The 27,916-nt window shown below is 45.4% G+C and overlaps 1 long non-coding RNA gene across 4 annotated transcripts in view; it reads left to right on the forward strand.

Moving 5' to 3' along the window:
• Nucleotides 1–24,558, forward strand: part of LOC122552135 (uncharacterized) — a 68,829-nt gene extending 44,271 nt beyond the window's left edge. For all 4 annotated transcript variants that reach the window (XR_015755176.1, XR_015755175.1, XR_015755177.1 and 1 more), the window contains 2 exons: nt 16,477–16,586; nt 24,381–24,558. This is a non-coding gene — a long non-coding RNA (uncharacterized LOC122552135). The remainder of the gene's footprint in view (nt 1–16,476; nt 16,587–24,380) is intronic.
• Nucleotides 24,559–27,916: the final 3,358 nt, after the last annotated feature.

The following is a 27,916-nucleotide window of genomic DNA, read 5'->3' on the forward strand; positions in this document are numbered from 1 at the left end:
CTCCAGTTCCCATATCCCTCCCAATCTGGGTCCTCTGCTCCAGATCAGACCATTGCTGTCTCTGTAAACAGCTGCACTCCTGACAACCCTTCCCATTTGTATAACCTCGTTCAGACCCCATACTCTCCAGCCTCCTGAATCCTCTTCCTGCATTGCAACTAAAACCACATGTTTATGTAATATCCACCAGTGCTTACACCCTCCCCAACTCAGGAACCTCTTACAGTCCTAACAAAGCAATTAAACTGTGAAACCTCTCATTTCCCTACAATCCTCCCTCCCTCCCTCCTCAAATGCCTTCATCAACATGAAACCTCACAACTACTGAAGCCTCCTTTTGGTACTGCAACCCTCCTAATGTCTGCAAAATCCTCCTGTCCTGATATCCGTCCCTATCTCTGTAACACTTACCACCCTTCAGTGCCCTTCTGGGGAACATGGCAGAGGAGAGAAGATTTGTAGAGTCCAGGCCATGTTACGGAGGTAGAATTCTGGGGATTACAGATTTGGTCTAATGTCTGTGGTGTGCAGATTATTGACGAGGACCCTAAAGGCAGGATTTATGACTACTTGGAAAACCATAGTTAAATTAGTGACAGTCAGCATGGGTTTGTGTGGGGCAGGTCATGCCTCAAAAATCTTATTGAATTCTTTGAGGATATGACAGAATACGTTGATGGATCATTCAGAAAAGGATGATTGGGATACAGGGAAATCTGTCTGTCTGGATACAGGATTGGATGGCCCAGAGAAGACACAGGGTGGCAGCAGATGGACAGTATTGAGCCTAGAGCTCAGTGACCAGTGGTGTTCTGTAACAATCGGCTCTGGGACTTTGCTCTTTGTGATTTTTGTAAATGACTTGGATGTGAATGTTAGAGAGTGGGTTAGTAAGTTTGCCAATCACATGAAGGTTGGTGGAGTAGTGGGTAATGTGGAGGGCTGTTGTAGGTTGCAATGGGAGATTGACAGGACGCAGAGCTGGGCTGGAAGTGGCAGATGGAGTCCAATCTGGAAAAGTGTGTAGTGATTCATCCTGGAAGGTCGAATTTGAATACAGAATACGGGGTGAAAGGCAGAATACTTGGCAGTGCGGAGGAACAGAGAGATCATGGGGTCCGTGTCCATAGATCCCTCAAAATCGCCACGCACGTTGGTAGGGTTGTTAAAAAGGCATATGTTGTGTTGGTTCCCCTTAGAAGGGGATTGATTTTAAGAGCCGGAAGGTTTTACTGCATGTTTATAGCGTCCTGGTGAGACCACACTTGGAATATTGTGTTCAGTTCTGGTCCCCTGTTTACAGGAAGGATGTGCAAGTTTTAGAGAGTGTACACAGGAGATGTACCAGAATGCTGCCTGGAATGGAAGGCAGTTCTTACTAAAAAAAGTTTGAGGGAGCTAAGGCTTTTCTCATGGGAGTGAAGAAGGGGGTAAGGTGAACTGGTAGAGGTGAACAAGGTGATGGAGAAAGTGAGGTCCGCAGATGCTGGAGATCAGAGCTGAAAATGTGTTGCTGGAACAGCGCAGCAGATCGGGCAGCATCCAGGGAACAGGAGAATCGACGTTTCGGGCATAAGCCCTTCTTCTGGAATCCTGAAGAAAGTCTTATGCCCGAAATGTCGATTCTCCTGTTCCGTGAACAAGGTGATGCGAAGCACAGAGTGAGTGAATAGTGAGAGACTTTTCCTCCTATGGAATAAATGGCTATTACAAGGCGGCATAATTTTAAGGTGATTGGAGGATGGATAAGAGCATAGAGAATGGTAGGTGGTTGGAATGCACTGTCAAAGGTGGTAGTAAAATTAGATACTTTCGAAACATTTAATAGACTCTTGGATAGACACATGGATAATAGTAAAATGAAGGGTATGTCGGTTAGTTTGATCTTACAGTTGGATAAAACATAGGCTTGAAGTCATGGCCGAAGGGTCTTGGGCTGAACTGTTCTGTGTTCTATGTTCTGTCTGATAAACTGGGTAATAAGCTCAGATCATTGCAAAAAGGATATGGCATTCAGGAGGAACGAGGGAACTGGATACAAAATTGGCCTGATGGTATGAGACAGAGGGTGATGGGATACATGTTGTTTTTTCTGACTGGATGCATGTGACCAGCGGTGTAGTGGGTCCCCTGTTGTTTGTTATTTGGATAAATGGTTTGGATGGGAATATTGGTTTCCTGGTAAGTAAGGTTTTTGGTGGTAAAGTGGACAGTGAAGAAGGTATCTGTGATTCAACAGGATGAACAGTACTGCTGGGATAGTGGGCTGAAGAATAGCAGATGGAGTTTAATTAAATAAATGTGAAGTGTTCCGTTTTGGTGAAACAAACCAGGGTGGGAATTGTACAGTTAATGCTCGGCCCCTGGGTATTGTTGTCAGTCAGTGACCCAGTGACCCATGTACACAGTTCTTTGAATGTGGTGTCACAGGTAGACAGGCTGGTGAAGCAGGTGTTTGGGGTGGTTACCTTCATTGGGTAGAGCATTGAGAGTAAGAGTTGGGATGTCATGTTGTGGCTGTAAAAGACATTGGTGGGGCCACCATTAAAACGTTGTTGATCAGTAGGAAGAACTCATCTAGTTCACTAACCTCCTTTAGGGAAGGACATCAAATATTCTAAACTGGTCTGGCCGACATGTGACTCCAGACCCACAGCAATATGGCTGACTCTGAGCTACCCTCTGGGTAATTAGCACGGCGTCAAAGAATGTTAGTCCAGGCAGTGACACCCACATCCCATGAATGAATATATAAAAATACCTATGTCCCTCCGTACCTCTGCAAACTCCTCCAGCGGCAGCAATCCGTCCTGGCTTTGTAACACCCTGACCACTCTCTGTAACACTCTGACCACCTCCAGCACCTTCACCTCTCCCTGTTCCTATCATGTCAATGAACCCTGACCGTGGCTCCCCTTCCCACAGCCCTCCTCCTGCGAGCAGACCCATTACAATCCATTAACATTTACTCCTAAAACACACTCTCATTTCAGGATTTTAAGTACTTTTTGGTGATCTTCTCAGCCTCATAACCTAGTATGATCCCTTTTGTCCTGAGTAAGGGATCAGTGGGAATTTCTTGCTGAGGTTTTTACTGTTTCAATCGAATGACCTTCTGTTGTGATTTACCATGTTCCTTCAAATGTCTTCCACTGTTCATTGACAGGCACATATTTCAGTCTGTTTAGCCTGTTTACCTTGGTCAGTTCTCCTCTCAAACTCATATAATTGGCTATTTTTTGTTTCTAGTTGTAGCTTGTCCTTTCTGTGATTCACTTTAAAACTTTATATTTCTTTAAACTGCACTTTATCACAATTTCCCGAAGGATCTCTGCAGGTGACATTACTCATTCACTAAGTTTCATTACACGGCCGCTCTGCGATAGTTATGTCCCTTAACAGTTGCACAATGTGGTTTTCAAAGAAACACTGAAAAAAATTGTCCGAAATCCTCTTCCAATATCAATGCTGCCCGTGTGATTGTCTCAGATTATACAAGTATTGAAGTTTTGCAAAATTATCACAATGCCCTTGTTAAAAAATGTCAATGAGTTCCTGTGTAATGCAGTGATGAGCAATGGAATGCTGTTCGGTTGCTAAAACTGTTCTGCTGCTTGTGTCCTTGGCAAGTAGTAGCCAGAATTTATATTCAGACTGAATCTACTTCATCATCTGAGGCCAAATGCTTTCTCTGTAATGCCTTTGTTATCCATTATTGTTTGCGTTGTCCGTTTTGCCTGAGTTTGCACAAGATTGTGAATCACTGAGTATTTTTGTTCATCCTGTATTCATGTCTCCCAGCTGTCTAAATCTCTTTTATCTCTGTGTCTCAAATCCATCTTCCTTATTACAGCGACCTTGTCCCTTCAAAATAAAACACAACTTACTCTTTGCCACAATTTTCTGTCACAAATCTATTCGCTGATGTACAATTTTAGTTAAACTCTGCCCTATCCTGTTCCGTTCTGTTTGTCTTCAGCCACATTCCGATACTGTTCCGCTGTTCCACGTTTTCTCTCTGGATTTAGAAAGCTCCTTTCACCTGAAGCCTGTCCCTGCATCCTCTCTGTCAGTTGAAAGCCCTGTCCATAAGGAGAAAGTGAGGTCTGCAGATGCTGGAGATCAGAGCTGAAAATGTGTTGCTGGAGAAGCGCAGCAGGTCAGGCAGCATCCAGGGAACAGGAGAATCGACGTTTAGGGCATAAGATTTCTGAAGAAGGGCTTATGCCTGAAACGTCGATTCTCCTGTTCCCTGGATGCTGCCTGACCTGCTGCGCTTCTCCAGCAACACATTTTCAGCCCTGTCCATAAACCTACTGACATGATCGGCCAGGACACTGATCCCAGAACATTTCCAGTGGGACCATCCTAATGGATTATTTATTAAATCAGGCATGGGATGTGGGTGTCTCTGGCTGACCAGCCTTTCTTGCCCAGCCCTAGTTGCCCTTGATCTGAGTTGCTTGCTCAGCCATTTCAGAGGGTCTTTGAGAGGCACACACTTTGTTGTGGGGATGTCGTGCAGACCACGTCAGGATGGGCAGATGTCTTTCTCGAAAGGACAAGTTTTTGGGTTTATTTGTACATCAGCAATGGTCTCATACTTATTTGTGGTTTGTTAATTACTATTTTTAAAATTATTGATTTCAAATTCCACCATTTCAGATGGTGGGATTCCAACCTGCCTCCTTGAACATTAGCTGAGGTTTGGGATACATGCTCTAGCAATAATACCCCTCGGCCATCACTTCGCCTGCTCACACGTTGCTCATTCCTGACCGGTTATACCAGTGCATGATGAAGCGAAACCTGTTCTTCCAACATAATTATGTGATCCTGATATCTTCCAGTACTCTGGTGATATCACTTACTATCTCTCTCTCTCTCTCTCTCTCTCTCTCTCTCTCTCTCTCTCTCTCTCTCTCTCTCTCTCTCTCTCTCTCTCTCTCTCTGTCTCTGTCTCTCTCTGTCTCTCTCTCTGTCTCTCTCTGTCTCTCTCTGTCTCTGTCTCTCTCTCTCTCTGTCTCTCTCTCTCTGTCTCTCTCTCTCTGTCTCTCTCTCTCTGTCTCTCTCTCTCTGTCTCTCTCTATTTCTCTGTCTCTCTCTATTTCTCTGTCTCCTGGAGGTACTCAGGAAGGTCCTGACTCAGTAGACTGCCCAACTGCTGGGTGTCTCGTCCATCACCACATTGAAAATGGTTGGTCAGCCAGAGAGACAAAGGGCAGGGAGATCTGGAACCTTCAATTTATCCTGCAGTGAGGTAAGATCACTCACAGTGCACAGAGCAGAGAGCAATGAGAGGGCTCCAAATATCGGCTAACAGGACATGACACAGATACAGTGCTCGATGGGGAGCACAGTTCACACATACCACACGCTCAATCACCACTCCTGCTGTAAGTTCTGTTGTACTAAGACTCACTACTCTGTAATACTGTATCTATGGCATGGCTTATTCAGCAGTGTCTTCAATAATTTGTAACTCCTATAACAGTTCCTATCTCTGTGATCTCCTAGCCCGATTTTCCCTCCACATATTTGAAATGTACTGAATTCCGGACTACCATCACTATCGCTGTAAATTGCTTCAGTGTCCACAACATGCCTTTTCTCGGTAGTCTCCTCCTCCAATAACTGGAGACCATGCACCACGGAAACTTTTCCTTCAACCAAACTAGTCCATGCTGACCAGTGTCCATGAACGAGTCGCGTTTCCCTGCATTTGACCTGTATCCCTTCAAACTTCTCCTCCCCCCAAATTGAACATTTCTCTACCACTTCCCCTGAACATTTATTCCATAACTGCACCATCCTCTGTGTGGAAACTTTTCTCCTAAAATCGATTTTATGTCTTTCCTCTCCCATCTCATATTTTTGCCCACTGGAACACAGAACATGACAGCGCATTACAGGCCCTTCGGCCTTCGATTTTGCACCAACGTGTGGAACCAATCTGAAGCCCAAGTAACCAACACTATTCCAACTCTTGTCCATATGTCTATCCAATGACTGTTTAAATGCCCTTAAAGTTGGCGAGTCTACCACTGTTGCAGGCAATGCATTCCATGCCCCGACTAATCTGAGTAAAAAACCTACCTCTGGCATCTGTCCCATATCTATTTATTCATGTTAATATCTACCTCAATGTAAAGGTATCTCCCCTTGTGGTAGGCATCGCCATCCAAGAGAAAAGGCTCTCACTGTCCAACCCATCTCACCTGCTGATTATCTTATTTGTCTCAATTAATTGACCTCAAACACATTCTTTTGAACAAAAACAGCTTAAAGTCCCTCAGCCTTTCCTCATAAGACCTTCCCTCCATACTGCGTAACTTCCTAGTAAATCTCCTCTGAATCATTTCTAAACTTACACATCCATCCGGTAATGCAGTGTGAACAAATGTGGCCACACTCAGAAGTTTGTATAGCTGCAGCATGATCTAATGGTTCAGAAACTCAATCCCTCTACCAAGACAAGCTCACACACTGAATGCCTTCTTATAAAACCCATAAACCTAGGTGGAAACTTTTAATGATCTCTGTACATGGACATAGAGATCTCTCTGTTCATCTACACTACCAACAATCTTACCATTATTCTAGTACCCTTTTTTCCTGTTACTCCCTCCAGAGTGAATCGCCTCACACCTTTCCACATTAAACTCCATTTGCGAACATTCAGTCCAGCTGTGCAGCTTATCTATACCTTTCTGTATCCTACAACACCCTTCGTCACTATCCACAACTCTACCGACCTTAGTGTCTTCTGCAAATTTACTAACCCATCCTTCAATGCCCTCATACAGGACATTTATATAAATGACAGCAACAGTGGATCCAAAACACATCCTGGAAGTACCCACCAGTAACAGAACTCCAGGATCGATATTTCCCATCAACCACTACCCTCTGCCTTCTTTCAGTGCACCAATTTCTGATCCAAACTGCTAAATCACCCACAATCCCATGCCTCCGTATTATCGGCAATCGCCTACCATGGGGAACCTTAACAAAAGCCTTACTGAAATACATATATACCACATCAACTGCTTTATCCTCATCCATCTCTTTGTTTACCTTCTTAAAGAACTTAATAAGGTTTGTGAGGGCACGACCTGCCCCTCACAAAACCGTTTTGACTATCCCTAATCAACTAACTCATCTCCAGATGATTATAAATCCTACCCCCTACAAGCCTTTCCAACAGTTTACCCAGAATCAAAGTAAGGCTCACAGGTCTATAACTACCAGGATTTTCTCCACTCCCCTGCTTGGGGTGGCACGATGGCACAGTGGTTAGCACTGCTGCCTCAGAGTACCAGTAGACCTGGCTTCAATTCTTGCCTCAGCCAACTGTCTGTGTGGAGTTTGCACATTGTCTCCGTGTCTGTGTGGGTTTCCTCCGGGTGTTCCAGTTTCCTCCCACAGTCCAAAATGTGCAGGTTAGGTGAATTGGCCATGCTAAATTGCCCATAGTGTTAGGTGAAGGGGTAAATGTATATAAATATGTTTATATAAATGTCTGTAGGTTCACCCCTCAGTCTCCGATGCTCCAGGGAAAATAGCCCCAACCTATTCAGCAACAACCCTGGAAACATCTTATTAATCTTTTCGAAACCCTTTCAAGTTCACAACATCCTTCTGACAGCAGGGAGACGAGAATTGCACAGAGTACTCCAATTGTGTTGTAACCTAGTAATCTGAGTTCCCCAGTCTTGGTGCACAGTAAGTCCTAGAATGAACAAATTGTTTAGGATCTTAGCCATATCCAGAGGTCTTGCACATCGACGGCTTCATTGATCTTTAAGGGCCTCTACTTTGTCCCGAGTTAATCGTTTACTCTTATTGTATCTATATTATCTAAAATCAGTTTTGGATTTTACTCATCCTTCTTTGCCGAGGCAATTTCATGTCCTCTTTTAGCATTCCTGATTTCCATCCTACAGCCCCTGTGATCCTCAGGGATTCCCTTGATCCAGCTGGCTATATCTGACATGTGGCCCCTTTTCCTTGACCAGACCCTCAGTAGACAGCCAGTGTTCCCGAACGCTGTCAGCATTGACCTGCACACAAACAGGAACATGCTGGCGCTGATCGCTCAATTTAACTCACTTTTAAAATATTCTCACTTGCCAGACTTCCCTTTCCCTGCAAATAGACTCCCCAATCACCTTTTGAAAGTTCCTGGCTGATACGATCAAGATTGGTCTGGCCCCATTTTATAACTTGAACCTATGGACCAGGCCTGTCCTTTTCCATCGCTGTTTCAAACTACTAGAACTGTGGTCACTTTGGCAAAATGCTTTCCCACTAATGCCTCAGTCCCTTTCCCGACCTTGTTTCCCAAAGGGAGGTCAGGTTTTGCCCAATTCTGTTTTCAGGCCGTTTATATATTGATTGGGAGTTTACTGGAAATTAATTACCAAATTCTTCCCTTGCAAACGCTGGAAAGTTAAAAAAACATCTATCATAACAGCCCCATTATTATGATTGACATTTGAGATCTCCCGACATATTTGTTCCTCAGTTTGGCACTTGTTATTAGGGATTAGTAGGACAATCAAATTGGAGTGATGACCCATTCTTATTTCTCAGTTCCACTAACATAGCTTCACTGGGTGATCCCACAGGAATATCCTCTCTAAGTACTGCTATGATGATTAATGCAATCAAAACACATCACCACGCGTCCTCTCTTGCCTCCCCTTCGATGCTTCCTGCAGTCCCTCTACCTTGAAACAATGAACTGCCAGTCCTGCCCCTCCCTCAGCTGTGTTTCTGTAATAACTATAATCTCCCAGTCCCATGTTCAAATCCATGTCCTGAGTTCATCTTCCTTAGCTGTCAGGCCCCTTGCATTGAAATAAATGCAGTTTAATCATCAGTTTTCGCCCATTCCCTGCTATGTACTTTCCTGCCTTATCTCTTGAAATGGCTCTCTTTAACTTGTGTACCAGCCTCAATCTTCTTTCTGATCCTTCGACTGTTTAAGATACAACACCCTGCCAGATTAGATTGTATCCTCTCTAGCAGCTCCAGCAATTTGCCCCACTAGGATATGGGTCCCCCTCCCGCTCCCAGTTCAGGTGCCTTTCCCACCCGGTCCACCTGTGCTGACACCTTCAGCGATCTTTGAGTTGTCCATTCAGGTCCCTGTGTTCCTCAGTACTCCGCAAGGTCCGAACACTCATTACGTCTGTCCTTCGCTTATCATACCTCCCACAGGGTCTGACCTCACATCGATCAGAACGACACTCTGCTCAGATTATCATCTGATCGTCATCAGACTGTAGCCTGAGACCATTCCCCTCACTGTGAACAACACCCTCACCTTCCATGTCATCTGCAAACCGACTAATGATACTTTCTGCTTTCACATCGAAGTTATTATTCCCCAGAATAACCAGTGATCGTTCCTGCACAGATCCCTGTGGTACACCCGCTGGTGAAACAATTTCAAACACGAAAAAGATTATCCACCTATTTTGTATCCAATTTGCCAACTTGCTTTGGATCCCATGGGCTCTTTCCTTTTGATCCTTGCATTTGCAAGCGTTGATTCATCCTCAGAGTGGTATCCAATAATATCCCATCCCCTGCTGTCAGACTATCTGCTCTGTAATTACCTGGCCTATCCCTGCTGCCCTTCCTGAACAGATGAACCACATTCGTACCGCACTTAGGTGGTAGTGTGGGGGTTAAATTTAAGAGAAAAAAAACAGGAGATCAGGGTGCCGCACGCAGCAGTCCCCTGCAAAAAAGAGAAAAAAAATAAACAGGAGATTCCTACCCTCCCCTTCACTGTTTTGATCACACACCAAACGAAAGAAAAAAAAAATGAACCACATTCGTGATCCTCCAGTCATTCGGCACTTCACCTGTGGCCAGCAAAGTATTAAATATATCCACCAGGCCCCTGCAATCTCCTCTCTTACTTCCCATAGCAGCCTGGGATACATTTCATTGGGCACTGGGGAGTTCTCCACCTGTTTATGCCTGTGAAAATATTTAGTACCTCCTCCTTATTGATCTTAACATGTTATAGAACCTCACCTTCCCCGTCTGAAATCCCCGGCTACAATGTCTTTCTCCTGCATGAATACAGATGGGAAGTATTAATTGAAGACCTCACCTACTTCCTCTGGCTCCATGCACAGGTTGTTTATTTGGTTTCTAATAGGCCTCACCCTTTCCTCAGTTACCCTTTTATTCTAACTATACTGACAAAGTACCTTGTGGCTTTTCCTTCATAGTATCTGACAAGGATATTTCACAGCCATTTCTAAGGACCCCGTTGCACTCCCTATCCTTGTGAATGGCTTCACCTGGTTTTATTGCACTGTGTTTTCTTCATCAAACTCACGATATCGCCTGATCTGTATTCGCTGGGCTTGCGGCCTTTACTACTCTCTCTTCATGAACACAATGGGATCGGCTCCTGTGAAATGAGTATCAGGCGTTAGGTAAGAAGTTAAAAAGCAGGACCTCAAGGGCAGTGATTTCTAGATTACTCCTAGTGCCACATGCCCCAGTGAGGATAGACATAGAAAGATAGGCCGGGGGGGTGGATGTATGCCTGAGGAGCTGTTGGAGGGGGCAGGGTTTTCAGTTCTTGGATCATTGGGATCTCTTCTGGGGTAGAAGTGACCTGAATGGGGCGGGGGGGATGGGTTAGACTTGAACCAGAGGGGCACCAGTATCACTGCGGGGAGATTTGCTCGTGTTACCCTGGGAGGTTTAAACTAGTTTGGCAGGAGGTTGGGACTCTGACTAAGAGAGGGACCATCGAAAAGTCAGCGGAAAATACATTAGCCATCAAAAGCAAGTTTCCTATTCAGGATATCTAGGGGCACAGACGAGGGAGGGAAAAGACCTCTGGTTTAAAGGGCATTTATTTCAACGCATGAGGCCTGACTGGTAAGGCAGATAAGCTCAGAGCATGGATTTGCTCTGGGGACTGGGATATTATAGCCATAACAGAAACATGGCTGAGAGAAGGGCCGGACTGGCAGCTCAGTGTTCGAGGATACAGAAACTACAGGCGGGACAGAAGGACAAGTAAGTGAGGAGGGGAGTTGTCCTTTTGATAAGGGAGGACATAACAACAGTGATTAGAAAGGATATGCTCAAAGAGTCAACAAATGAGGCCACATGTTTAGAACTTAGAAACAAACCAGGGGTGGTCACTCTGTTGGGATGGTATTATAGACCCCTAAATAGCCAGCAGGTACTAGAGGAGCTGATGTGTAGAGAGATTGGTGATAACAGTCGGAATAATAGAGTAGTATTGGTTGGAGAATTTAATTTTCCCAGTATTGACTGGACCACCCAGAGAGTAAAAGGCCCGTACTGAGTGCAATTTGTCAAATGTGTCCAAGAACGTTTCCTAAATCAAGATGCAACTCTAACAAGGCCCAACTCTACTCAGGCGGGTGCAACACTGGACCTCCCCTCAGAAAACGTGGTCGGGCAAGTGACTGAAGTGTCAGTGGGAGAGCACTTTGGGTCCAGTGACCACAACTGTCTTCGTTTTAACATAGTTATGGAAAAAGATCAGACAGATCCACAGATTAAGGTGTGAAACTGGAGTAGGGCCAGGTTTGGGGCCATTAGTCAGGATCGAGCAGAGGTCGATTGGGTGAATTAAAAATAACACAAAACCAGGTTATACTCCAACAGGTTTATCTCACAGCACCAGCTTTCAAAGTGCAGATGATCATCCTAAAAGATGAAAACTTAAACTAAATGTGTTTGTTATTACATTCCATGACACTGCAATCCTGTTGCTATAAATTCTGTGCCTTATGATTGTGCTCCATAACCACCTGATAAAGCAGCGAACCAAAACCAATCGCTCCCAAATAAACCCACTGGACTGGAAGCTGGGGTTGTGTGATTTTTAACTTTGCCCATCCCAGTCACCACCGGCTCCTCCACATCATGCTACCGTCAACTGGGTGAGTCTGTTTGAAGGAAAAGGAATGACTGGCAAATGGGAGCCTTTTAAAAGTCTGATATTAAGAATCCAGGACAAATTTTTCCCTGTTAGAGTGAAGGGAAAAGCTGGCAGGTTTAGGGATTCGTGGCTTATGAGGGATATTGAAGTTCTGGTCCGGAAAATGAAAATGGTATACATTGGATTTAAGCTTTCCATATCTACCTCACCTAGCTCACCAGACTGATTGACACAATCTGTGAAGACCCTACAATCCTCTCAGGTCCCTGCAGCATTCCGATCTGTAGAACCCGCTCCAATGCCTGACTCATCCAATCCACTTCCCTATCTGCGTGACATCCAACCGTCGCCAGCACACTCCCTATCAATGCAAGCTCCTCCAGTCTCTCTATCTATCCGCCCATCTCTATAACCTTCTCCAGCTCTTACACCCCTATCTGTGTAAATGTCACCGTCCCCCACAACACTTCCCACTTTGACCAACTGTAAAAGATTAGTAATGCTCTCTTATCTGTGAAACTCTCTCCAACCAAAATTGCCCTTGTTATCTCCTGGAAAATCTGTCTGATTCCACATCCTCCATGTCTAAATAACCTTCACAACCCAAACCTTCCTGTATCTATAAACATCTACTGTCACGACTACCCTCCTTATGTCTGTATGTTCTTCCCATCTGTACAACCGTCTTTACCTCTGTCATCTGCTCCGGTCCCTAAACAATCCCTGTCTGTGTAAACCTCCCCAACCTAACAACATCCTTATCACAGTAAAGTGCTCCACCCCTCCCAATCTTCTTTGCTCAGTGAAACCCCTCCAGCTCTCCACATCTCTGCAGGATCCTGCAGTTCCACAAAACATCCCTCTATGTGGAACTTCCACCAGAGACCACTACCCACCATATTTGTAATCCCCTGCTGACCCCTCTATCTCTGTTCCCAGCTTCAGTCCCGTCAACCCTACTTCCATATACAACATCATCAAGTCCTTGCAATCCTCCAGATCTGAGGAAACTCCAGCAGACATTGTCACTCCATCATGATCTCTGACTGCCTACAGTGATTTGAAACTTCTGCAATTCAATAACATTTCCAGTCTCCGTGCCCCTGTCGATCATGGTGAACTGCTCCAAACCTCTCAACCCTCCCTGCCTGTGTTCATCATCAAGTTGATACAACTCGTCTCATGTCTGTAGTTCCCTGCAGCCGTACAATCTTCCCCGTTTTTGTGAAGTCTGCCTATCACTATTACTGTCCCTATCTGTGTAACTGCCTCCAGTTACTACAGCCTCTTTACTGTGTAGCCCCCATCAGACCCTAAAGCCATGCTATCTGTGTAACCTCCTTCAGGTCTATATCCTGCAACTTGCTGAAACCTGCTGTCACCACTGCAACCCCCATTATTACTCAACATTGCTTTGTCTTTAAAACCATCCCTATCAGTGTGATCTCTTCCACTGCGTACAATACTCCCAGTCTGTGCAATGGGCGATGCGTGGTTTTATAAAAGGGGAATTTAAAAAAAAATCTGTTGGATTCTATATTTTGGTGTGACCATAATAGACAGAATAGATAAGGGTGGGGGAGGCTAGTAGCGGTCGAAGTATATTTGAAATTTAGGAAGCATTTTGATAAGTTTCAACAAGGGTTAAATATTAGCTCAGGAGAGAATAGGGCCCCTGAAAGGTCAATGAGGCTGTCTGTGAGGAATCACTGCTGATGGGGGAGGTTCGAAACAAATATTTTGCATTTTGATTTACTTTGGAGAAAGACATGGAAGCTCGGGAACTTGGGAAAATACATAGTGATGTATTGAACAGAGTTCACATTGGATAGCAGGATGGTTTAAAATGAAAAAAGGTTGATAAAACCTTGGGACATGATCAGATGTATCCCAGCGCTCTGTGAGAAGCTCGGGAGGAATTTACAGGGCACCTCACAGGGATATTTGTATCATCAACAGCCACCTCAGACCAGTGAGACTGATAAAAGAGGTGGGTAAGTTGTTGGAGGAGATTCTGAGAGAAAGGATCATCATGCATTTGGAAAGGCAAGGATGGATCAGCGATGGTCAGCATGACCTTGTGCACGGGAAACCATGTCTCACAAATTGGATTGAGTGTTTGCGGAGGTAGAAAAGTGATAGATTTTGGCAGAGCAGTGGATGATGTCCACATTAACTTTAGCAAGGCCTTTGACAAGGTTTTGCACGGCAGACTGGTTAATAAGTTTAGATCACTCATAACCAGGGATCACTCACCAACTGGAAACAAAATTGGATTGACGGTAAGAGACAGAGCATGCTCATAGAGAGTTGCTGCTCAAACTGAAGTCCTGTGACCAACGGTGTGTCATGGGGTTCGGTACTGGGTCACTGTTGTGCATCATTTATATGAACGGTTTGGATGATAATACAGGAGTTATGGTTAGCAAGCTTGTAAGTGAGACTGGAAGTGGTGGTAAAGTGGACAGTGAAGAGGATTATCTGAGAGTGGGCCAGTGAGTTTAGGAATAGCAAGTGGAGAAATACACAGTGTTGCACTCTGGTAAAGCTGACCAGAGCTGGACTTGTACAGGCAGAGACCCAGGGATGCAGGTAAAAGGTTCTTTGAAAGTGGTGTCACAGATAGACAGGTTGATGAAGCAGATGTTTGGGATGCTTACCTTCATTGGTCAGTGCATGAGATTAGGAGTTGGGATACCATGTCATGTTATATCTGTACAGGACATTAGTGAGGCCACCATAAAAATAGTGTTGATTACCTGGAAAAACTTAACTGGTTCACGTCTGTCCTTTAGGGAAGGACATCTGACATTGTTACCTGACATCTGACACCATGGCTCACGTGTGAATCCAGACCCATAGCAATATAGCTGATTCTGAGCTGCCCACTGGGAAATTAGCTGTGGGGCAAAGAATGCTGACTCAATCAGTGACATCCTTATCGAATGAATGAATCCATTAAAAAAAAGTGTTCCTCCCTACCACTGCAATCCCCTCCAGCGCAGCAATCCGTACTGTATTTGTAACACCGTTCAGGCCCTTGGCCTCTCTGTAACACTCTCATCACCTCCAGCACCTTCACCTCTCCCTCTTCCTATCATCTGATTCCCCTTCCGACTGCACTCCTCCTGCTAGTAGACCCATAGCGATCCCTTTAACAAATACTTCCATATTTCTAAAGCATTGGCTTCTTCAGAAATTGTCTTCTGTGCATCGCTTAATGAAGTCTGGTAAATCCTGGGAATTACTGAACCAAGACCGTCCAAAGTGGGGGAGGAGCAGTGGGACGGCATCGAGCAGCTGGACACTTGATGTGGAGAAAAAGGGGAATCCAGGAGAAAACAGCACAAGGAGCACGCTGTCACACCAACGTCCCACCCACCCCATCCCACGGCCACCTTCTGCCCCAAGTGTGGAAGGCCACATCAGTCTGTACAGCAACACACAGACTCCCGTGAGAGTGGGAGAGAGTCAGCCTGGTTTGTGACCCACCGCCAATGAGATGGTGAGATAGGGAAGTTGAATCCCCTTTCAGTTGTCCTACTGTCTTTGTTTCAAATTCCAATAATTCCCTGTCCAATGCCATGCCTCACAATGTAATGCTGTAATGGGGCCTTAACACTGCCCTTCACCTTCTGTGTTCTGACTCTTATTACCCAGAATTTGGTTTCCTAATGTTTGATAGTGTGAGGCCACATATAATCCCATTGTTATCCCTAACGATGAGAGTTCCCCATTCTCCTTCCCACTCTGCCTGACTTACCACAATGTTGTGTAGCCGTGAATATTAATGCCCCACCTTTTGTTCACCCTGTGACCACGTCTCCCTGATGGTGATTAGATAGAAATCACAGTCACACCAGCATATCCCTTATTACAAATGCTTCGTGCATTCAAATTATGAAATAGTAATTTACTTTTGAAATCACAAATTCCTGTCACAAATCTATCTGCTGATGTATAGTTTTAGTTAAACTTAGTCTCTTCCTGTTTCTTCCTGTTTTTCCTCAGCCTCAGCCCCATGTTTCAATATTTGAACATTTCTCTATGGAATTGGGAATTTCCTTTCAGCTGAGCCCTGTCCCTCCTTGTCTGTGTCAGTTTAAAGCAGTCTACATTGTCCTGGTCATATGATTGCCCAGGACACACATTGGTCCCAGCACTGAACCATCTCAATAAAATAGCTGACTCCTCCCTGAGTACTGGTAGCAGTGCCCACTGCATCAGACCCACTTCTTCTGACACTATGGTTTGATCCTGAAATCTCTGGTGATATCCCTCAGTCTCTCTCCATTTGGTATCCCTCACTGTGTGGGTCTAATTGCTGCTCCTGTCAGCGTCTCTCACTCTTACAGCTACTCCGGATCCAGAGCCAAAAGAATCTTCCGATCCGCCACAGTACGGACCAGGGATGGAGACTGGGATTTTTGTGATCTCTGCTGGACTCAGTGCTACTCTACATGAGTTATCCTCACTGCATCAGTCTAATTTCCCATTCTCTCTATTTCTCTCTCATGCAGGTAATCAGGATGTTTCTAACTCCTGTCTCATCCATCACCTCATTGAAGATGCTTGGTCAGCCAGAGAGATGGAGAGGGAGATCTGGAGTCTTCAGTAAACCCTGAAGCCGGTAAGATCAATCATAGTAAACAGCACAGGGTGGAGGTAGTAGACTTCTATATTCAGACTGGAACACAGGACATAGCTACAATGCTGGGCAAGGAACAGCAACATTCTCGGCTTCATTCCCACCAACTTGTGAGGGCTCTGCTGTCACCTCTGCTGTACCGGAACTCCCTGAGACTGCACAGGAGGTCCCAGGCATCAGTCTTGGCACATACTCTATTAGTGATCTCTGTAATATACTACAGCCCCGATATTCCTTCCTCTATTTGGAATCGCCTCTAGTACACACAATGCTGTCTGTCTCTGTCAGGTTCTCCAATCCCTGACACCCTAATCCCTAGCCTTCACCAGTAGATACTAAATTCCTTCATCCCTGTAATTGCCGATCCCTGTCTATCCCTGTAAGCTCCTCCTACCAATGCCACCCTCCATGTAAATGTGTTTTGTCTCTAACCTCTCCATCCATCCTTATCTGGGTAAACTTCTCCAGCTCTTACAACCCTTCCTTACTTATGAAAAAAATCGTAACCTCCTTATGGTTCGACTAATCTTCGATCTTAATCTATTTAAACTTCACCCTCTCCCCACCAACCCTCCTGACCACAGGAACCTCTTTCATTTTGTGCAACCCTCCCCATTTGTGTAACTGTCTCCAGCCCAGTAACCTGGCATTCTCCATTGCCTTCCTATCTATGCAGCCTCCTGAACCTAGAAGCCTTCTTATATCTTTAAATATCTGCAACCTTCCATATCTCTGTCAATATACACAATAATCTCCTACTGAAACACTCCCTATCTGTGCCTCTCAGTCTGCCTGCCTCTCTCTATATCCATCCCTATCCCTATCTCCAGAATCTAATCCAGTTCCCTCTCCCTCTGTAAATTCCTCCAATCCGCAAACCCCTTTGTCCCATGAACATTATTGCCCAGATTTAGCTCGAAAATCCTCAAGTCCCTGTAAGCCTCCCTATCTCTGTAACCTCTATCCATCTGTTTAACCCCCTACTACTGAGGAATGACACCCTGCATTCGCCATAAGGCAGATGGAATGACAGTGAATAGATATGCTGGAACCGTCATTCTGGAGATGTAGCTGCAGAATGACCATCGCTGGGAAGGGACGATTGAAGGGTTGTTGGGATCTAGGCAGGATAGGCAAAAATCCAACAAGTTGTGAAGAAAGGATAGGGTTAATGCATTAATGAGATAGCCACGTGGAACTGAAGATCAAAATTTGGAGACTATTTGGATGGAGCTGGGAATGAACAAGCAGCTGCAGAAATCATTGGCTGGAATTCTTTTAAAGGAATCAACCAGTGATGGGAATGTCAATATGGTTACAGTCAGGACACTGAATGTACTTGTAGCAAGGGCAGTACAGTAACTGTATGTGACAGTGGTCTCCATCCCGACTGGATAACTAATGAGTATCAGGACTGTAATGGATGGAATCCTGGATTGTATACGAGATGGTTTTCTATAACATCATATCAAGGAGCCAGCAACAAAATTATCCATTGGATTTCAAATGCTGTGTAATAATAAATATCCAATAGTCCCATTTTAGAGGAGTTTTGTGAGGAAAGACCCATAGTGTTATAATGCAGATATTGAGTTCGAGTTAAGACCATAAGATGTCGGAGCAGAATGAGACCATTTGGCCCATTGAGGATGCTCTGCCCTTCAATCAGATCATGACGGATCTGATACTCTCCAACTCTACATTCCTGCCTTTTCCACAAAACCCTTGTTTCCCTGATCCATTAACATCTGACTATCTATGCTGTCAATATTCTTAATGACCCAGCCTCGACAGTCAGGAATTCCCACAGATTCCCTACCCTCTGAGTGAAGACATTCCTCCTCATCTCCATCTTAAATGTGTGAGCTCTTGCTGGGATTTTCTGGTTACACATTCTCTGACACAATTGAAACGAAAGGAAGTCACAAAGATAATTATTGCAGATGATATGAAAATTGGTGGAGTTGGTGTGAAAGAGCAAGGAGATCCAAGGTTGCAGGAGGTTACTGATCAGTTGGAAAGATGTGCAAAGAAATGGCAAATTAAGTTTAATCTGTACAAGTGTGAGGTCATGTCAAATTCAAGAAGAAAGTGAGGGTACTGAGGGACATTGATGTACAGAAGGATCTTGGTGCATTGAGTGGTAAGGTCCTAGGGAGTGTTACTGAACAAAGAGACCTTGGAGTCCAGGTTCATAGTTCCTTGAAAGTATAATCCCAGGTAAATAGGATAGTGAAGAAGGTGTTTATTCTGCTTGCGTTTACTGATCAGAGCACTGAGTAGAGGAGTTAGGAGGTCATGTTGTGGCTGTACAGGACATTGGATAAGCCATTTTTGGAATATTGCATGCAGTTCTTGTCTCCTCCCTATCGGAACGATAAATTGCAAGGTTTCAGAAAAGATTTACAAGGATGTTGCCAGGATTGGAAGATTTGAGCTAAAGGGAGAGGTTGAATGGGCTGGGGCTACTTGAGGCTGAGGGGTGACCATATAGAGATTTATACAATCATGAGAGGCATGGATAGGTTTAACAGACAAGGTCTTTTCCCTGAGGTAGTGGAGTCCAGAACCGGACGGCCTAGGTTCAGGGTGAGAGGGGAAATATATAAAAGGAATCTAAGGGGCAACTTTTTCAGGCAGAGGGTGATGCGTGAATGCAATGAACTGCTAGAGGAAGTGGTGGAGGCTGGTACTATTACTGCATCTAAAAGGCATCTGGATGGGTATACGAACAGGAAGGGGTGAGGGCGATTTGGGCCAAGTGCTGGCAAGTGAGACAAAATTACGTTAGCGTATGTGGGCAGCGTGAACGAGATGGACTGAAGAGTCTGTTTCTGTGCTGTACATCTCTACGACTAAATGTTTTGCACTGTTCCTTTCTGCTTGTCTTCAGCCACATTCCCATGCTGTTCCAATGTGTCCCCTTTTCTCTTTAGATTTGGGAAGCTCCTTTCACCTGAACCCTGTCGCTGCATCTTCTCTGTCAATTAAAGCACTGTCCATTTCCAGCCACAAACTTCACTGTTTCCCCTGTTTACCTTGGTCAATTCTCCCATGAAACACATGCTTGGTTGTGATTGTAGGGTGTGCTTTATGGTCCATCATCTCACTGAATTCCACTACACTACAATTTCCCAGAGGATATCTCAGTGTGACATTACTCCTTCACTCAGCTTCATCACCCAACGGTCGATCTGAGATAGTCACGTCCCTGGTCATTTACACACTGTGTTATTCAAAGAAACACTGACACAAACACTTGAAGAGGAGTTCGGAGAATATCATTTTTGACAAAGATTGAAGTCTCCCAAAATTATCACATTGCATTACACAGGAATTCACTGGAATGTGCAAACAGGGCTGAGCAATGAAATATTGTTAGGCAGCCTAACCACTGTTCTCTTGCTTGTGTTTTTGACACGCGTTACTCATAATCTGCATTCAGGCTGATTCAGCTGCATCATCTGAGGCCACATGCTTTCTCTGTTATGCCTTTGTTACCCATTACTCTCAGGGTTACCCATCCTGCACTCCCTGAGACCCCTCAAGGATGGGTACGATTGAATATTTATGTGCTGCCTTTTGCTTCTCCTCTAACCACATCTCCCTGGTGACTAAATCTTATTTATCTCGGTGTCACAAGTCTATTACCTTATTACAGATACATTGTTCATTCCAAAAAAACGAACATTGTAATTGACTTTTTCCCAGAATGTCCTGTCACAGCCTAATTCACTGATGTACAATTTTAGTTAACCTCTGTCCCTTCCTGTTCCTTTCTGCTTGTCTTCAGCCACATTCCCATGCTGTTCCAATGTGTCCCCTTTTCTCTTTGGAATTGGGAAGCTCCTTTCACCTGAACCCCGTCGCTGCATCTTCTCTGTCAATTAAAGCACTGTCCATAAACCCACCGACATAATTTGCCAGGACACGGATCCCAACTATGTTGTTTTCAATTCACTCAATGGGATGTTAGTGTTTCTGGCTGGCCAGCATTTCATGCCCCCCACCCCGAGCTGCCATTGAGCCAAGTGCCTTGTGAGGCTATTAGACAAGGCAGCTTAGAGTCAACCCTATTGCTCTGGATCTGGAGTCATATGTAGGTCAGACCAGCTGCCTATCGCAGATTTCATTCTTGAAAGGATATTGAGCATTCAGATGGGTATCCCTGCCACTGTCATTAAATTCTGGATGAACAGTCTAGTGAGAATAACACTGCCCCACTGACAGCTCCCTCATCCCTGAGCACTGATCCCAGTGCACCATGAATCAAAACCCCTTCTTCTTGACCGTGGTTTGATCCTGATACCTTCCTGCAATTTGATGCTATCACTCAGACTCACTCCATGTGGTATCTGTCACTGTGAGAGTCTAATTGCTGCCAGTGACTGCAGCTTTTGTCGTGTCGTGTGATAGAGTCATACAGCAAGGAGACATACCTTTCGGTCCAACGCATCTGTGCCAGTGTCTTGAATGCTTGTAATTCCCAGAAAAGTTCCAATTTCTGTAACCTCCACCCTTCCCATAATCCTGCTGTTTATTTGAAACCTTCTCCAATGCTGACGACGCTCCCTATGTATAATTTGCTCTAAACTCGGTAATTTGCCCAATCTCAGTAACCGCATCCTGCACTCAGTACAATCATCTCTATTTCTGTAGTTTTCCACAATAACTACAGTCCATCCTGTCTCTGTAAAATACTCCAGCCCGGACCAAAATACCCACCTGTGTACCTTCCTCAAGCTCCAAGAGAACATGATCTCACTGTAACCTTCTGCAGGCCAGATCACATTCCTGCCTCCTGGCCTATAGCACCACATGACCTCTGTAACCATCTCCCATCCCGGCCCAACTCCTTATCTGTGTAAACACCTCCAGACCCTTTTCCAGCTGTAACAACACTTCCCATCTCTGTGTGCTCCTCCCTGCCCCTCAAACACCCTCTCTATGTGTAGCTCTGCAGTTTGGGGTGGTTCAGTGGTGAGCACTGCTGCCTCACAGCGCCAGAGACGCAGGTTCAATTCCAGCCTCGGGTGACTGTCTGTATGGAGTTGGCACATTGTCTCTGTGTCTTCATGGGTTTCCTCCCACAGTCCAAAGATGTGCAGGTCAGATAAATTGGCCATTCTAAACTGACCGAGCGTTAGGTGCATCATTCAGAGGGAAGTGGGTCTGGGTGGATTACTCTTTAGAGAGTTGGTGTGGACTTGTTGGGCCGAAGTGCCAATTCCATATTGTAGTAGGGAATCTAATAAAATCTAAACTCTCCCTCTGCGTTCCATATTAATGACCCTAAAAATGTCCCTCTAACAATTAAACAGCTCCAAACATCCCAAACTCTGTAAACTACGACAGCTCCAACATCCCTCCTTATCGGTGTAACCTCTTCCTGAAAACCTCTCAACATGTGGAGACCCCACAGTCCTCCCTATCTGTGTAATCCAACAGGTCCCTGCATTACTCCCGATCTGTAGAACCCTGTGCCTGTGACTCTCCCAATCCAGTTCCTGCAAGACTCACTATCTGTGTAACAGTCTCCCGTCACTATCACTCACCCTGTCAATGTAAGCTCCTCTAGTATCTCCATCCATCTAATCATCTCCATAACCTTCTCCAGCTCTTGTACCCTATCTAGTAAATGCCACCCTCATCTATAACCCTCCCTACGGCAGGAACCGTTCCACAGATTCATCACCCTCTGGCTGAATAAATTCCCCCAGATCTCCATTCTAAAGGGTTGTTCCTTCCCTCTGAAGCTGTGCTCTTGAGCCCTGGTCTCTCCACCAGTGAAAACATCTCCCCAACCCCGTCCACTCCATCTAGGCCCCTCAGTATTCTGTAAGTTTGAATGAGATCCTGCCACCGTCAACTCTGAAAATTCATCAAGTACAGACTCAGAGACTTCACCAGCTTCTCATATGACAAACATTTCATCCTGGGCTCTTTCGTGTAAAACTATTTCTTGTACCCCTTCGCATCCTTTGTCCAGACAGTTAATGTGTAACATGAACAGCGTGGTCCCAACACTGACCTCTGCGGAGTTCCCCACGTCACCAGTTCCCATCGTGAAAACGACCCCTTTATACCAACTCTGTCTTCTGCTAATCAGCCAATCCTCTACCCATGCCAAGCATGTTGTTCTGAAACTGAAATTTTATTTCACAAACCCTGCTGGGTTTGTTTTCCTGTCTGGCTGTGAATAAGCAATGTAGATAAAAGGGAGGAATGGTTTGTCGGGGTTTTCAGAAACCTTTCAACATGGTCCCACTGAAGATGTGGATAAGCAAAATTGTCAAATGTGGGATTGGAGGGAATGTACTGGCATGGATTGGGAATTCTTTAACAGAAAACTAAGTGGGAATAAATGGATTAGTGCTTGACCCCCAACTATTCACAAAGGGATTCGATGCATTTGATGGATGGACAAAATCTACTGCTTCCATGTTTGTTGCTGACACAGAACGAGATGGGAATGTGGGTTGTGTGGAGGAAGCAAAGGGGCCATGAACAGTCCATGAGTTTCCCTTGTACAAATTCATTGATGTGATGTGGCCATCACTTGCTTGGCCATCATTACCTTCCCATTTGTAATTACCTGGAGAAGGTGGTGGGAAGCTGCCTTCCTCACCCATTGCGGTCCTTTAGGTGTAGGGACAGACACAGTGCTAGGAGGATGGAGCGTGGCTTGGAGGGCACCTTGGCAATGCTGAAGTTACCGTGCACCTGGAGCTCCTGTTCTTCCAGGGAATAGTGGTTCCGGGTTTGTGAAGTGCTGCTGAAGGGGCCTGCCTGAGTGATCTCAGTGCTTTTTGTAGATACTTTATTTATTTATTTATTCACTCGTGGTTATGAGCATTACTGGATGTATTGTTGATTTGGAGTTGTCCCTGAGAAGGTGGAGGTGAGCTGCCTTCCTGAACCACTGCACCAGCCATTGGAACTGTTGTTATCTGTGTCCCCTCCAGCAGGCGCTACATCACTCCACACATCTGTAACTGCATACAGACAATGCAGCTCTTCCTGTATATGTGACATCCTCCTCTGCCGACAACTCTAATTGTTCATCAGAATGTCTCACCACTTCCATTGCCATCTGTGCTAGTGATCTCTCAAATTTCTGTATTCTTGTTTAAACTTCTGATCACCCATAACCTCTTCCTTTCTAAATTTGTAACCCCTCAGTACCTGTAACTCTCCATATAACTGTATTCAATGACAGCACAGGTTCACTTCCTTAAATCTCTGTGAATTACAGCGGCTGGTTGTGCTGCATTGGTACTTTTCATCCTCCTCATCCATCCTAGTTCTCCCAGCCCCTGCAATCCCACTATTTAGAATGCTCCCATTCTCTGTACCTCCTTATGTTCTGAGGGTCCTTGAACACCACGAGTGCTTCAAATATCTGTAACCCCCCCCCCCCCCCCCCCCCAGCCCAGTTACTGCGAGTCTTCTAACTCTGTAACATCCAACAGTCTCCAGTGCCAATCAACACTCCCTGGCTGTCAATTTGAATTTGTTGAAGTCTTCACATCTCAGTAAGCAGCTCACAAAAATCCCTTTAGACTCTACAAGGCTCCATCACCAACAAGCCGCCATCTCTCTATTTCTTTTGCTTCCCTCAGTGCCTACAAACCTCCATGTATCTTCCAGAAACCTGCTTTAGACACTGCAGGTCTGCCTACCTCTCCAGATAATCTGTTCCATACCCAACAGCTCCCTCAATCACTTTAACACCCTCTGCTCTGTCTAATCCTTCTCTTTTCCACTGTCTTCCAGGCACAACGGCGATCCTGTGAGGGACCAGTGTGCAATGGGATGTTATACATCTCAGCTGAGGCTTGAGGCCTACCATTACCTGGAAGTCACAAAGGGAGAGAACCTGAGAGTGAGCACCACAGAGCGGGAGAATATTAATCAGCAGCGAGGATCGAGGCCGACTGGGACTTGGATTTGGAGAAACAGCAGAGCAGGAGGGGCGAAATCATCACCGAGTCACAGAGAGAGTGACCATGTGAGGGAGTAATTAGCAGGAACATGAGGCTCACTCATGCCTGGGAGTTACAGAAGCACCAAAGTGGGAGGATATAAATCAGCACTGAGGATCGAGGCCTAGTCATACTTGGAAATCACAGAGACGGTGATGCTGTGAGGGAGCAGTGTGCAGTGGGAGCTGGAGGATTACACGTATCTGGGAGTCACAGAGACGGTGACCCTGTAAGGGAGCAGAGTGGAGTGGGAGCTGGAGGATTACACACACCTGGGAGTCACAGAGACGGTGACGCTGTGAGGGAGCAGAGTGGAGTGGGAGCTGGAGGATTACACGTATCTGGGAGACACAGAGACGGTGACCCTGTAAGGGAGCAGAGTGGAGTGGGAGCTGGAGGATTACACGTATCTGGGAGTCACAGAGACGGTGACGCTGTGAGGGAGCAGAGTGGAGTGGGAGCTGGAGGATTACACGTATCTGGGAGTCACAGAGACGGTGACCCTGTGAGGGAGCAGAGTGGAGTGGGAGCTGGAGGATTACACATATCTGGGAGTCACAGAGACGGTGACCCTGTGAGGGAGCAGAGTGGAGAGGGAGCTGAAGGATTACACGTATCTGGGAGTCACAGAGACGGTGACCCTGTGAGGGAGCAGAGTGGAGAGGGAGCTGGAGAATTACACGTATCTGGGAGTTACAGAGATGGTGACCCTGTAAGGGAGCAGAGTGGAGTGGGAGCTGAAGGATTACACGTCCCTGGGAGTCACAGAGACGGTGACCCTGTGAGGGAGCAGAGTGGAGTGGTATCTGAAGGATTACAAGTTCCTGGGAGTCACAGAGATAACTTTCTGCTGCTGGGACATGCCTGCACTGCGTTTGAAAGAAGTGCAAGAGCCATTACAGAAAATGCTGTAAGTTCATTGGCTGATAAATTCGCTGTTATTAGCGACTGTCAGTTAATTGCTATAAGTTAGCAATTTTGTTTTCAACTTCTGAAATAAGGGTTGCACACAGAAATAAGAGGGAGAAGTAAAATTGTGAGCCAATATAATAAATTACCCTCAGTAAGCCACAGTTGAATAAGGGATTTAACCATATTGTTATTTCCTGGATGTTCACATCATTCTAAGTAATTAATTAAGTAACTCGAGACAAAATGCATTTTAGGACATGTTTGTCAGATGGAAAATGTGTTCTGTTACATTGGGAAGTCATAGCCCCTGCTCGTGTCTGAGATGCACACTGAGTCATGGAGCTCAGACAGTGACGAGAGACCCTATGGGACATCTGTGATGCTGAGTTATGTGGATAACACACTCGCAGAGCAGATCACCCTGCAGACATGACGGCCAGGAAGAAGGAAGGGTCTGGGGTCCAGGCAATCGGAGGGAAACAGTCAGGGAATACAAGCATAACCTGGTGTTTCCCTCCCAATGCAATTTCCCAGTTTGAGAGCTGATGAAGGTGTAGGCTGCTCAAGGGAGGGCAGTCAGAGCCATGTCTGTTCCCCCACAAGCAGCCTGACTGTACAGGAGAGGAGGGAGAAGGAAGGAGGGGCAATAGTCACAGGAGAGACAGGGAAGTGAAGAAGGTGTCAGCGTGTCTGTCATTCCAAGATAGTGGGGTTAAGAATGTCACTGTGACTGCAGGACATTCATCTGGGGGACAGTGAGCAGTCAAAGATCATGCCCATGTTGGTAGGAATGACCTGGGTAGGAAGGGTGAAGTGGTCTGGGAATCAGAATTTAGGGAGCTCGGTGGATGGTTAGCAAGCCGATCCACAGATGTAGCACTCCCTGGAATAGTCCCAGTGCCGTGTCCAAGTGAGAACAGGACTCAGAGTTTTAGGTAGATGACAGTGTGACTGGAACGATGGTGCAGCAGGAAGGGCTTCAGATTCTTGGGACATTGGAACTGGTTCTGGGGAAGACAGCAACTGTACAAACTGGATGGGCTAACGTGACAGAGCTGGGACTGAATTTCTTACGGGGTTTGGGAGGGATTGGAAATAACTTGGTGTGTGCTTAAGACCCAAAAAGAAATAGGAAAGGAGAGTACCAGGATTCTCAAAATAATGGGAGATACAGTTGGTACTAGTTTACAACAACACGATTAACAGTGGAAGACGGAGTGAGAAAGAAAGCCTTAATCTGAGGTTCTCTGCATGGACCTGAATACTGGGAGGGTGCGGAGTTACAGACGCAGATTGGTGTGTGGAAATCTGATGTACTGATCACTGAGAGCTGGCTCAGGGAATGGCAGGATAGGATGTTAAATATTGCTGGGTATAAAATATCCAAAATGATAGAAGGGAAGGGAAAGGATGAAGGTAGAAGTATTGGTTTAGATTAGCGTTAGTTAAGGAGTCCAAGAGAAAGAGGATCCGTCCAAGGACAGAATGAATTTGGCTGGAGCTACAGAACAAAAAGTGTATAATTACACTGTGAGGTACAGTCTGTCGGCCAGCAACCATTGGAAAGGATGGAGAGAATAAATATGCAGAGTCATTTGAGAGTGATGACAGTATTACAGATTAGTTATAATGAGAAACTTAATTTATTCAGATATTGACTGGGTTACTGGTGGTGCAGCGTCCTGAGGGGCGAGTGTTCCTGGATTACATGGAGGAGAGCTCACTGCAGGAGTATGTGTCCAGCCCAAGAGAGCATGTACTGTTGGCCCTGGTCCTTGGGGAAGAGGTGGGGTAAGTGGATCCATTGTTAGTAGGGGAACGTTTTGGGGGGTCAGCGATCATTTTATTGTAACGTTCAGGATGATGATAGAGAATGCTATGCAATAATTGAGAGTGAGAAACATTAGTTGACTGAGAGCAGCCTTCAATGGAGCAAGAATGAAGCTGGGAACTTTTCAACGAGGCCAGTGAAAGGTTAGCTTTAAATAGTGTGAACCAAATCAGATGGAGCTGGGATGATGGAGATGGGGCTGCAGTGTGACCATGACTGGGAACTGGATAATTAAAGGTTTTCCCCATTTTGACAGGAAGGATTAATAGACCAACACAGTGAAGTGGCTTTGTGTGTAAAGGATGGGATCAGTATTATTGTGATGCTAATCATTTACATACTGTTCCTCTCTGCCCTCATCCCTCATGCCTGTGTCCTATGAGATATTGATCCCATCAGATATTGGTAACCTTTTGAAAACTTCAGAAAACAGCAGTATAGGGGGGATGACTCTGTCCACTGTCTGCACTGGTCAAGATGTAATGTTTTGTAAAGCCCTAGTTCTGTCTCCCCGGACACTATTGGTCTTAGGGTGCAGATCCCGGCACCTTTTTAAAATGCTTTGAGAGTTTCTGCCTCTGCTC

Source organism: Chiloscyllium plagiosum, unplaced genomic scaffold, assembly GCF_037043375.1.
Source record: "Chiloscyllium plagiosum isolate Xiang-an unplaced genomic scaffold, Cpla_swu_hap1 HiC_scaffold_49, whole genome shotgun sequence".
In the NCBI taxonomy this organism is placed as follows: domain Eukaryota; kingdom Metazoa; phylum Chordata; class Chondrichthyes; order Orectolobiformes; family Hemiscylliidae; genus Chiloscyllium; species Chiloscyllium plagiosum.